The sequence below is a fragment of the Zophobas morio genome, unplaced genomic scaffold, assembly GCF_036711695.1.
Source record: "Zophobas morio isolate AGI-343-1 ecotype UQ-CSIRO unplaced genomic scaffold, CSIRO_AGI_Zmor_V1 ptg000024l, whole genome shotgun sequence".
NCBI classification, from domain to species: domain Eukaryota; kingdom Metazoa; phylum Arthropoda; class Insecta; order Coleoptera; family Tenebrionidae; genus Zophobas; species Zophobas morio.
Window position 1 is genome coordinate 11,631,295 of NW_026972129.1, and position 10,658 is coordinate 11,641,952.

Here is a 10,658-nt window from a genome sequence, read left to right on the forward strand (position 1 = left end):
CAAAAATAAAATGAATATTTATAGTTAATCTATCGTTAAACCTAAAACCGCCAACTGAACCACAGTTAATTTTTATATAAACACGCTAGGTTTGGCCAACAACTTATTAAAAAGAAACTTAATTGGAGTTTTATTTTATTTTGTTTTCTTTGTTGATAGGTTACGTTAATTTTATTTTATATATTTTTTTACTTCGTCGCTTCTGCCAATTATTAATAAAACTTGTTATTGTTGTCGCCATCAGTTTTTATTTTAAATATATATTATACATAAATGCGTGCGCATAAAAGTCCCTTGAGTATCATACATTAAATACAAATGTAAAATACTGATTTTATACATGATGTATTTATACGGTCCCAACTCTGGCTGCTATGGAAATAATAAATAGTCTAGCGGCCCAAAAATTAAGTATTAAATATACTGTAGGGAATATAAAATTAAAATTTATGCATCTGTGCCTTCAAATACATAAATTGGGCTACGGTATTAAACAGAATTTCCTCGCCCCTAAAGTTCAGTACACCATATCTAATTTTTCAAAAAATTAGAAAATTTGAATTTGTGAATTGAGACCCCTGATATGAGCAATTCTAAATTAAAAGTTCAGCCCTTTAGAATTTAGATATTCCGACATTTTTAGTGCAGTAAATGGAATTATCATGTGGAACTTGTCAACCAATATTGCGAAAAGACTTAGCACTCTTACCTTGTCGAATAACATGTCTGCAAAAATTACATGAAGCCGACTTTCCAGCTAGGGTTGGAGAAAATCTTTTTACAGGTGAAGCTTCATTTCATTACTACTACATTAATTCCCAAAATATAAGAATATGAAGTACCACGGATGTTTATGTTAAGACTCCTTCATCTTAAAAAAAGTGGTCTTTGGAATATTTGGAAAATAGTCAACGACGGATATGCTTTGAAGGTAATCCTGGGAATAATAATCACGTGATTAGTCGTCTTCCAGGTAACCTAACCGCTTTTAGAAATTACAAAAAAATTTTGGCAAATAGCAATGTCACTCCTGCACACTTGTTCTGTATGGAACAGTATTTATCGAACACCTATCAACAATTTGGAGAAATTAATTTTGAGAATAGTAAAAGAAATTAACGACATGGATGGAGTTCATTTATGCTTAGATCAAAATTGGCAACATTTTTAACATTTACTGTTTTATTTATTTAATAAAATTAATAAGTTTTGTACCAAGATTCTACTACAGCACATTGTTTAATTATCTCTATGGAAATAAAAACCTGATGTATGAGAAAAAGTTTTAGAGCAAATTTCCAAGGAATAAATCATGTGTAGATATTAACAAATAACTTTGCATTTTCGTATTTTTTGTTATAAAAAACGGAGAAAACTTAATCAGATATTTTTTAAAATGACGCTACTACAGTTTTTTCGTTAGTTATTGTTCGCAAGTAAAATGTCCAGTATAGTAATCTTAATTCTTCTTGTTAAAAATATTTTATTAACTTCGAAATTATAATATATTTTAGTTTCTTAATATGGGTCTTTTTTTTCAGTTTGTAAACAATCAGCATACCTACATAAAATGTCATTAAACTTTGATAAAAAAGTTGAAAATTGATTTTTCAAATTAAATAGGGGACATCAAACAAATTCAGGATAAAATAATAAACCATTTGTTATATTAAACTATTGCAACAGTAGAAAATTATAGAACGAAAACATCCCCATTAATTAAGTCATTTCTACGTGAAAATATTTCCGAGCGTAATGTTTGAATTTTATTAATCAATTCAAATTACATAAAATAAAGTTTAACACAACATTACATGGCACTAAATCAGTTGAATGAAACTTCCCTTATTTGAAAATGGTGGCATAAGCTTAGATATATCGGCAGTGTAAAAATGGTCGTCTCTGTTAACGGCGTTGTATAACTTTTACATGCTTCGTAAAAACCTCAATCAATAAATTTACGATGTTTCCTCAGCGAAGATTCTCTTCCAATACACTGTTAAGTCTTCGCATCAATAACTGTGTTTTCCCTCGTTTCGCGGCGTCAATAACGTTAATTAACTCTTCAGTTCATTTTCATTTATACTGAAAACTGGCTATCCCTGAATTCACTTCATGTGCAATTTGCATAATTTTTTGAAGCATATCCTGTCAAGCACAGCGAATTTTTTTCCATCATAAAAGGACAAAAGCTCTGAATACAAGGCGCTCGCAGAATGCTCAAAGGGAAATAACTCAGCTGGCTTTTAGTAAATTAGACCCATTGTAAAGTTAATTTTTTTTAACTCATTTGTCAATTTCAATGATATCTGTCATTCTTTGATAAAGCTGGTTTAGATTAAATTCGATTTTCTAAGACCATGAAATACGATACCATTCGCACAACAATGCGTCACAAAGGGTAAGCGGTTGGTAACATGTTGACAAATCGGTCATATTGTGGCTTCAACAGAGTGTTCACGTTTAGCAGACATGTTATCAGAACATCACCATGAACGTTTTTCAGATCGTGTAATTTTGCTGACTTTCCTTCAATTTAACTTTTCAGCATAAAAATCGTTCGCTATAATTTTAAGCTAGAAATGTATTTGCATTTTTTAATTAAAACCGTTCCCTCGGAGGTACAAAATTAAATAGGTATGTTTATTTTCATGTCGGTAAAGTTAATTTAAAGATACTTCTTGATTGAACATAAAGTAATTAGAAAGGCAACACGGAGCCACAATTCCGCTGTGTTTAATTTGACATGGATGTGCTCTGTTACTTTTTTCCTTATTAAAATGACAAGCTGAAGAATGAGAAGCAATTACGATTGTGACAGTTATGAATCTTAACTCATTACTCGCGAAATTAAACATTAATGGCTCATAATTTATTTCACGATAATTTTTCTTATTTACTTAAAGGGCTGATATGTCAATTTTCTCGTAAACAAAATGCAATAGACGCCCTCAGCCCCAGAATCACGCTAAAAAAATACCGAGAAAACTCAATTTCGTGCACTAAAATAAATTGCGTTTGCATTTGCTCCATTATATCACTAAGTTAATTCAATAACACAAGTTCTCCCGTCTGCCGCAGTTATCTTGGAGTGGTGAAACTTGAACTATGTTGTTGTATCCCGGAATTGCGTGCCACCGGGTTTCTTACCCCTCACCTTGTCAGTTATAATAATCCCAACATTATGTTCGAACCAAATTTTGGCTGTCCAGAATTTAATTGCCTTCTCTCCCGAATTTCCTGCGTAAATATGTGATCGTAAACCGACGAAATCTGTTTTACAATTCAAATTGTTTGCTACCCCATTGTACTGTTTAAACTCGTTTCACCTTCTAGTTCTAGCTATTTTGCAGAATTTCAGCCAAAAATCCCGCCTTTGCAAACAATAAAATTGCCTTTTGCGGCGGATGGAGTAGTAGGCTGGATGAAAATAAAATGTTATTTGCGCACCAAAAGTGAGTGGTTAAAGAAAAATTTGTTTGCCTAAGTTCGTCCAGAAAGAAGAGCTTTTAAGAAACTTCAAATTATTAACAAGCATTTTTATATTCTCTTATTAGATACGTCTAAACTTTAATTTCTATTGCACAATCATGTTTATTATTTCCTTTTCATCGATTGGGTGTTATTTTTAAAAATGCGCATGTTTAAGATTCCAGTTGTTAAATTAAATTTCAGTTTCATTGATTTTAAGGGAAACTTTTATATTAATCTAGACGAGCACGTGCATCCGAAAAAAGTACTGTTACAAATAGTTTAATAGAGAAGCTAAAGGTGAGGTATGTACAAATATATATAATTTTATATTGTTTTAAAATATCGAAAAAATTAAAAAAAAATAAGTGAAGTTACAACGAACATTGGCACAATTTAGTTAATTTTATTAATTAACTGAAATTAATTTACAGTAAATACTAAAAATTGCCATTGTGGTCCTAGCCGAATATTTTTTTTTCAATTCACTTTTCCAAAACTGGCATTAATTATATATATTTTAAATTTATATGTTAACTTTGCTGCATATCTGAGTACATATAATATGTTAAATAAAAAGCACCCTAAGTTTAATTACTTTGGAATAATTATTTAAGGTCTCACAGAACATATTGTTGAAATAGAACAAATAACAACTACATTCATAAAATAAAAAATATGAAATGAAAACTAAAATCCCACTGAAAGCATTAAACCAAAAGCAAACTACGTTTTGTTTACCTTTCATAAAAAAGAGTATGTTGTTTATAAACACCACGCTGTGACACCATTTGTTGTCTAGTTCAGAATATATTGATCGAATTCTGGATGACAAACATACCACGAAGCGTACATTAATTTTATTTTTGTTGGTGATACATTGATAACTTATTTACGTATGAAATGTTATAAAATGGAGTTGGTAAGTGCATGCTTAATATAAATCGTGACAATTTCTGAAACGTGTATATGCTTCCACGTTTTGAAGGGGCGAAGTTCCACTTTCTTAGATCTTAATCAACTAAACGTTTATTAATTTTAATAAAGAAGAAATATACACACAACCAGAGTTTGTACAGGGATGCTGTTTGAATATTAGTTTAGATACTGATATTGTAAAAAACTTGCCTGAACAAGTTGTGTTTTTCCAAAAATCAAGTTAAACCAAGTTTGAAATGGTAAATATTTGACTTACGAATTCATGCGTCGTCATCCAAACTAGAAATATGGTTTTAAAATTGTTTGAACCTGCATTTGCTTTTTTTTAATGAAACCTGTATGATACCTATATTATGTAAAATAAAATATAGACTTAAAAAATTGATAGACTCCTCTTAATTGTCAAACGCCAGAAAATACAAACCTGGACAATCGTCAAATTGAACTTTCTGATTACTTCCCTCATTGTCATCTGTAGAATAAAAGATAATAAATTTGTACAAAGTGCTTGAAAACAAAAACAACATTAAAGTTTATAAGTTAATTACTTAAAAATATTAACATGTTTTAAATTTGTACATATACGTAGCCAAAAATCACGAAAACTATAAATTATTACCTATGTATGCTAAACTTTAGTAAATTTTCCATCTTGTGTTTCACATAGTACCTACCAGTAAAAGTAACTCCTAAGTCATAACCTCATAACTCATAATAAATATATCGATATACCAGCTGGAGGCAAAATGTGAAATATAACAATGAAACTGACATTTTTAAAGTTCACTGGACATACATTATATTGACGATTTTTATTAATATTTTATAACTTCTTACAAATCAATAACCATTAATTATTAACGTCCAATAATAAAATGTGTGTGTGTGATTTTTTAACATTTTTACCCCACACTGTTGTTAAAAATTCATTCTCCAAAAACAACCACGTTTACTTAAAGGAAAAACTTAGTTCGCACTCAAATGAAGCAATCCAATCGATTTTATCGCTAAACACTAGTGAAACCACATCTGTGAATTTTTAATAACAGAAAAATAATATCGTTTAATCTCAAAGTAATGACCTACTGTTTAATAATTCTAACATTCTTCTGCCTATAAACTGTTACAATATTTTTAAAACGCAGGCAATACATTGTGTGTTATTAACACAGGCCTAATGAAAATTTACAGCACGGTTATTATGCAAGAAGTTCCGTATAAACGCATTTCATTTTCAGCATTTTTTACAACCACCTGAAATGAACGTGGGGTGGAACTTATCAGCAATATAGAGAAATAATGGCTAAATCCTTATGAAGGACGTAACGGACAAATTTCAATTAACCCAATCGGGGCTAAATGTAATGTTTGCAGTAATCCTGTATCTCATTTTCAAAGCGACAAAATGTCTCAGTCGGGAGCAAGTAATATCAGGTTTAATAACTCCAGTGTTTTAATTAAATTTTTTACAACAACTGAATCGTTTTGAAATAGTTTGCAGGTTGGAAATACTTGTGCCTAGAAATTAAATTCTTTTGTAATAAAAAGAATAGATCGTTGAATAAAAGTACTGAAATTTCGCATAAAAAAATTGGAGAACTTGAAATTAAATTAAAAACTTGTCTACGGTGAAATATTGAAACAAGTGTGATTGTTGTCATTACAACGCACTATATAGAAAACTTCACAACAGTTTTGTTAACTATTTGGAGCGAGTAGAAATTGAAAGATTTTAGATGTTTGATCTTATTGATTTATGTCATCCTTGCTGTATACCCTGTTTTATCGGCTGCTTGAACAAATGTGTACCCCGTTAGACGATTTCGTAAAATTAAAATATTGAAACGTACCTAAAAAATAAATATTCAGACAATTTACTTCACGCTGTTTTCAATCTCTTGATTACAAACTAGATTTTTTATTTAATTTACCAAAAATTAATCTATTTGCTGCCACATCGTCAGCATTACATTTGTCATATGGAACTTAATGTCCAATATGAGGTTGTGGTGTCAGCTAATCATATAAACATTATTTAATTTGTAATATTTAATGGAACGTGTTAAAAAATTGTAAACTCTACCCAAGATTAGGAAAGCGTAAAATAATATGGAATCAAATAATTTGCCGAAAATATCCATATATTTATGTAACCATAATAATTCATAAACCCTCGTAAAAAATCTATCACGCTGTTTCCAGGTAAAGGTCTTTGACGATTTCAAAACCAAGACTTTAACTTTATGATACACATATTTCTTTCACACCGTTTTAACCGCGTTGTTCATTTTACTGCACCTTAAACAGATCTCTGATTTTAAAATGCAACAAAATAAGCACTAACAGCTTCTGCATCTGAAAAGCTGTCGATAATGATTTTTAGAATTATATGTTTACAAATTTCATTTTGGTGTAGTTTTCATTATATTATAATTATATTATTTCCATGCAATTTTCGGGAAAGCAATGTTTTAAGTTAAAACAGCAACAAAAACACTTTGATTATTGACGGTAAACTGTCAAAAGGAAAATTGTTTCATAAATATTTCTTCAAAAATCTATAGCTGCATTTGATTGTGTTTTTTTTTGCTCTCTCGATACAATGTTGTATTATTGACAATAAAAATACTAAAGTAATACATCATCTCTAAAATTTAACGTTTCAACAACAAAGAGTAATAAGCTAATATTTTAGATTTTTAGAAAAGAACTGACAGAACTAAAACTAATGTATTGATAACTAGAGATAAATGATTACGTACGGTCAAAAACGGTTTGCTCTTCGACCGCCAACTTGATGACGTTATTTTCATTGATGGCTTAAATGTCCACGTTAGTCAAAACTACCTATTTCTTGTATAAATTTTTTTCACTTTATTTGACTGATAATCTTCGATAATACTGAAAATAACAAATTCTTGGACAATTCATCAATATTTCTGAACCCGCTAATATTGACTTATCCAGTAACAGAACGCTCGCAACTTTTTTGACGTCAGTCCCACAAATGATGTTCAGCGTTTTTACAGACTTCGATAATAAAAATTAGCGCAACGTCGACAAAAACATAACGATCTTTTTATTCACAAAATCAATACTTGACAATTTATAATTACTGGATGAGAAAATTTTTAACAATAATGCTAATAATCTTGTCAATTAATTCATTTCTTGCAGCCTGATTTCAGCAGAAAAAGGTAATCAATGAGATTAATTTAGTAATAACGTAACTCACTTAATCGTAAATGATGAAACTTTTAATAATTCACAACATTAGAATAAAGTGTGTGCTTTGGAAGCTCAGGGACTTGACAATGCGCTACGATCTAATTAAAATTGCGATTGTTACGAAATTAACGTAAATATCATAAAATACATAAGGGATCCAATTATAATTTCATTAACTAAACAAATAAATAATTTTCTTGATTTCTGGATGCTAACAATATCCAAAGCATTGCCAGAGAGGGAAATTTTTTGAAAAATTACTCCATAAATATTTATTTACTCTGACATTTTATGTTGTTTCATTACTTGTATAAATGTTTATTGAAAACTTATATCGTCAAGAAGCGACAAATTTACAACAATGAGATTGCTTCATTGAAACTGGGTAGTACAAAATTCAACACCTGACTATCCGCTATTTTTATATAAGATAAACAACATAAATATAATTATTATTACTGAATTAAAATGATGTTAAAATATTTAAAGTAATGTTGATTCATAAGTCACAAATGAGATAAAAAAATCATGAAGTCTGCATATCTAAAACACTAATACTTATCTTTTCCGTAATCTGAAAAATCTGGTCGAAGACGATATTGTGCAAATTGAATACGTTTCCCTATTTCAAAGCGTTTTAGCTTGAGGATTATTGGCTTGGGGTGGCATTAGTTACACCAAAGGAATATTTAAAATTCAGAGACGTGTCCTACAAATAATGATCGGATCAATTACAAAAAAGATGTTGAATGGGTTTTTCGAGAAAACGTTATATTAAAATTTCCATCACAATATATTGCTTATTCTCTCATTTAAATTAGAAAAAATATAACACCATACGTTACGTCCGACTTTGAGATTCGTTTATAAAATTGGAAATGTCAATAGGATAAATTTTGACGGATGGGTGTTACAGACTAGCATCACATGCTTTTACGTTTTTCATATACCAACTCGAATTTTTAGTTAGCTCCTACATTATCTAAAGCTATTAAATATTTTTTATTCTTGGAGCTTTCATGAATTTCTTAATGTGCTAATTTACTTTAATAAAAATTGAAATATCTTATTATTTTAATGTAATGTACGTCTGCATATTTTACTGTAGCAGGTGCAAACTTTTACTAATACAAAGAAACATTAATTAAAATTGACCATGTTCATAATTCTCATTTATAAATTTCCCAGTGAAAGTATCCATGGTGGCAGAATTGAAAATGCATAAATTTTAAACAAGATTTAACTAAAGTCTCTTAAAAATGATGGAAGGAAGTCAAAATGAAAAAAAAATAAAAGCTGTTTAAAGTCCAGGCAAGAAAATAAAATCCATTTAAGTTGATCCATCGTACCTAAGTTGCTGGAATGTGCAAGAATGGGAACTAGGGTAAACTTTATAGTATTTGGGCGAAAAGGGATAATGTGGAATTATTATGCTGGGGTTGCTTAGCTAATGCTAGTCGTACATAACTCTCTCATTTTCATAACTATAGTCAGCCCAATTTTTAATTATATTTTTCTAACTTAGATTACTAAGTGCAAAAAACACACAGGTCACACTTTTCCACGATCTTTAGCAACTTCCCCAGGGGATGGAAGAAAAGAATGGATTACTAAATTCAAGAGTATGTTGATGACGGAGAAGTACTAATGTAGCAAAAGGCTATCTAGAAAATGTAACGGAAAACAAAAAAAATCTTATTAATTATTATTATTGTTATCACAGATAAGCAAATGTTAAAAATTACACTTGGGAAAGAATTCGGAATTCCAAAATTCGACCAGAAATGTAAATTTTTTGGCAACAATATTTGCTGTTCAAAAAAATAAAAATAATATATATGTAGAAGATTAATTTTTGTTTAAACCACATTGCGAAATAATAACGAAACGATGCAAACAAACAACTCCCATAATTATAAGCGAAGAGCATATATTTCACCTTGTTTACAGATAAAATAAGTCATTAAATGCTAAACGCTTGAACAAAATTAAAACACATATCTCGAACGTGACTTGTCTTTGTTTTATAGAGTTCATTATTTTGAAACCCAGCCCTACACTTTAAAAAAATCTCTGGAAACGATATTTCAATTTTTAATTCGTAATTTACGCACAAACTAAAGTCCAGCGCAATACAATTTTAATATAAAAACACCTGTAGCGTTCTTTGTTGATAATTATCAATAAATTTTTGATTCATTGCTTGTTTTTAATGAATTGTTCAATCTCAAACATCGAAAACTTCGATACTTCACTTGCAGACTATCGATCAGTAAGTTTTTTTTTTTGTTAATATATACCACCATATAATATTTTATTTTGTGTAAATCAGATTTACACTGGCATTTAAAATAACCGGTCTTCCAGGAAACATTCATACCGCTTAGATGAATCTCATGAAAGCTGTAAAAGCTGCAGAAAGCGCTCAACTAGTCGCGAGCGCCGCTAGCATCGAAATTCAAAAAAGAAGTCTTGTACCTGAGACAACAGTTTCTGGAGCCAACTGTAACAGCAACCTGTGGCAGCAAAAGCTGCAGTGTAGAGAGTCACAGCACGACGCAATCACGCACATATCACAACTGGAGCCGTGTAAACGAACTTTCTTTAAGCTCCCGGAGCGAGACCCGCCAACGGCCCGGAGCAGGCAGACAAGACTCCGGTGTAACAAGTAGGTAGACGGTGGCCGGGCTAAAATGCGCGCGCAATGCTGATACATCGAACGCCGTTGTCACAGCGCGACATGTATACACTTGTTGTACACATAAATGGGATATTTGATTCGGTATCAGTGATAAAAGCTACGAACGACATGTTTTTTGCACGTAATCTGACAAAAACGAAGGTTATGGCTTCTGGAGGGAGCGAAGTCTCTCGCGATCTTAAGCTCCTGGATGATAAGCTTAATGACAAGGCGGCAAGATGGGTAGGACGGCTTGACTGTGATTACTTGCTTTAGACAGCGCAGTTCCTGAAACGTAGTTTGAAATGTGTTTTTTGGAAAACAAAACTGTCTGGAATTT

General features: G+C 30.7%; 1 protein-coding gene across 3 annotated transcripts in view; it reads right to left on the bottom strand.

Moving 5' to 3' along the window:
* The window catches only part of Fife (fife), a 295,802-nt gene extending 285,540 nt beyond the window's left edge, over positions 1–10,262 (bottom strand). For all 3 annotated transcript variants that reach the window (XM_064064184.1, XM_064064183.1, XM_064064186.1), the window contains exon 1: positions 10,117–10,262. The gene's annotated coding sequence lies outside the window, so the exon portion shown is untranslated. The remainder of the gene's footprint in view (positions 1–10,116) is intronic.
* Between the last annotated feature and the right edge of the window lie 396 nt (positions 10,263–10,658).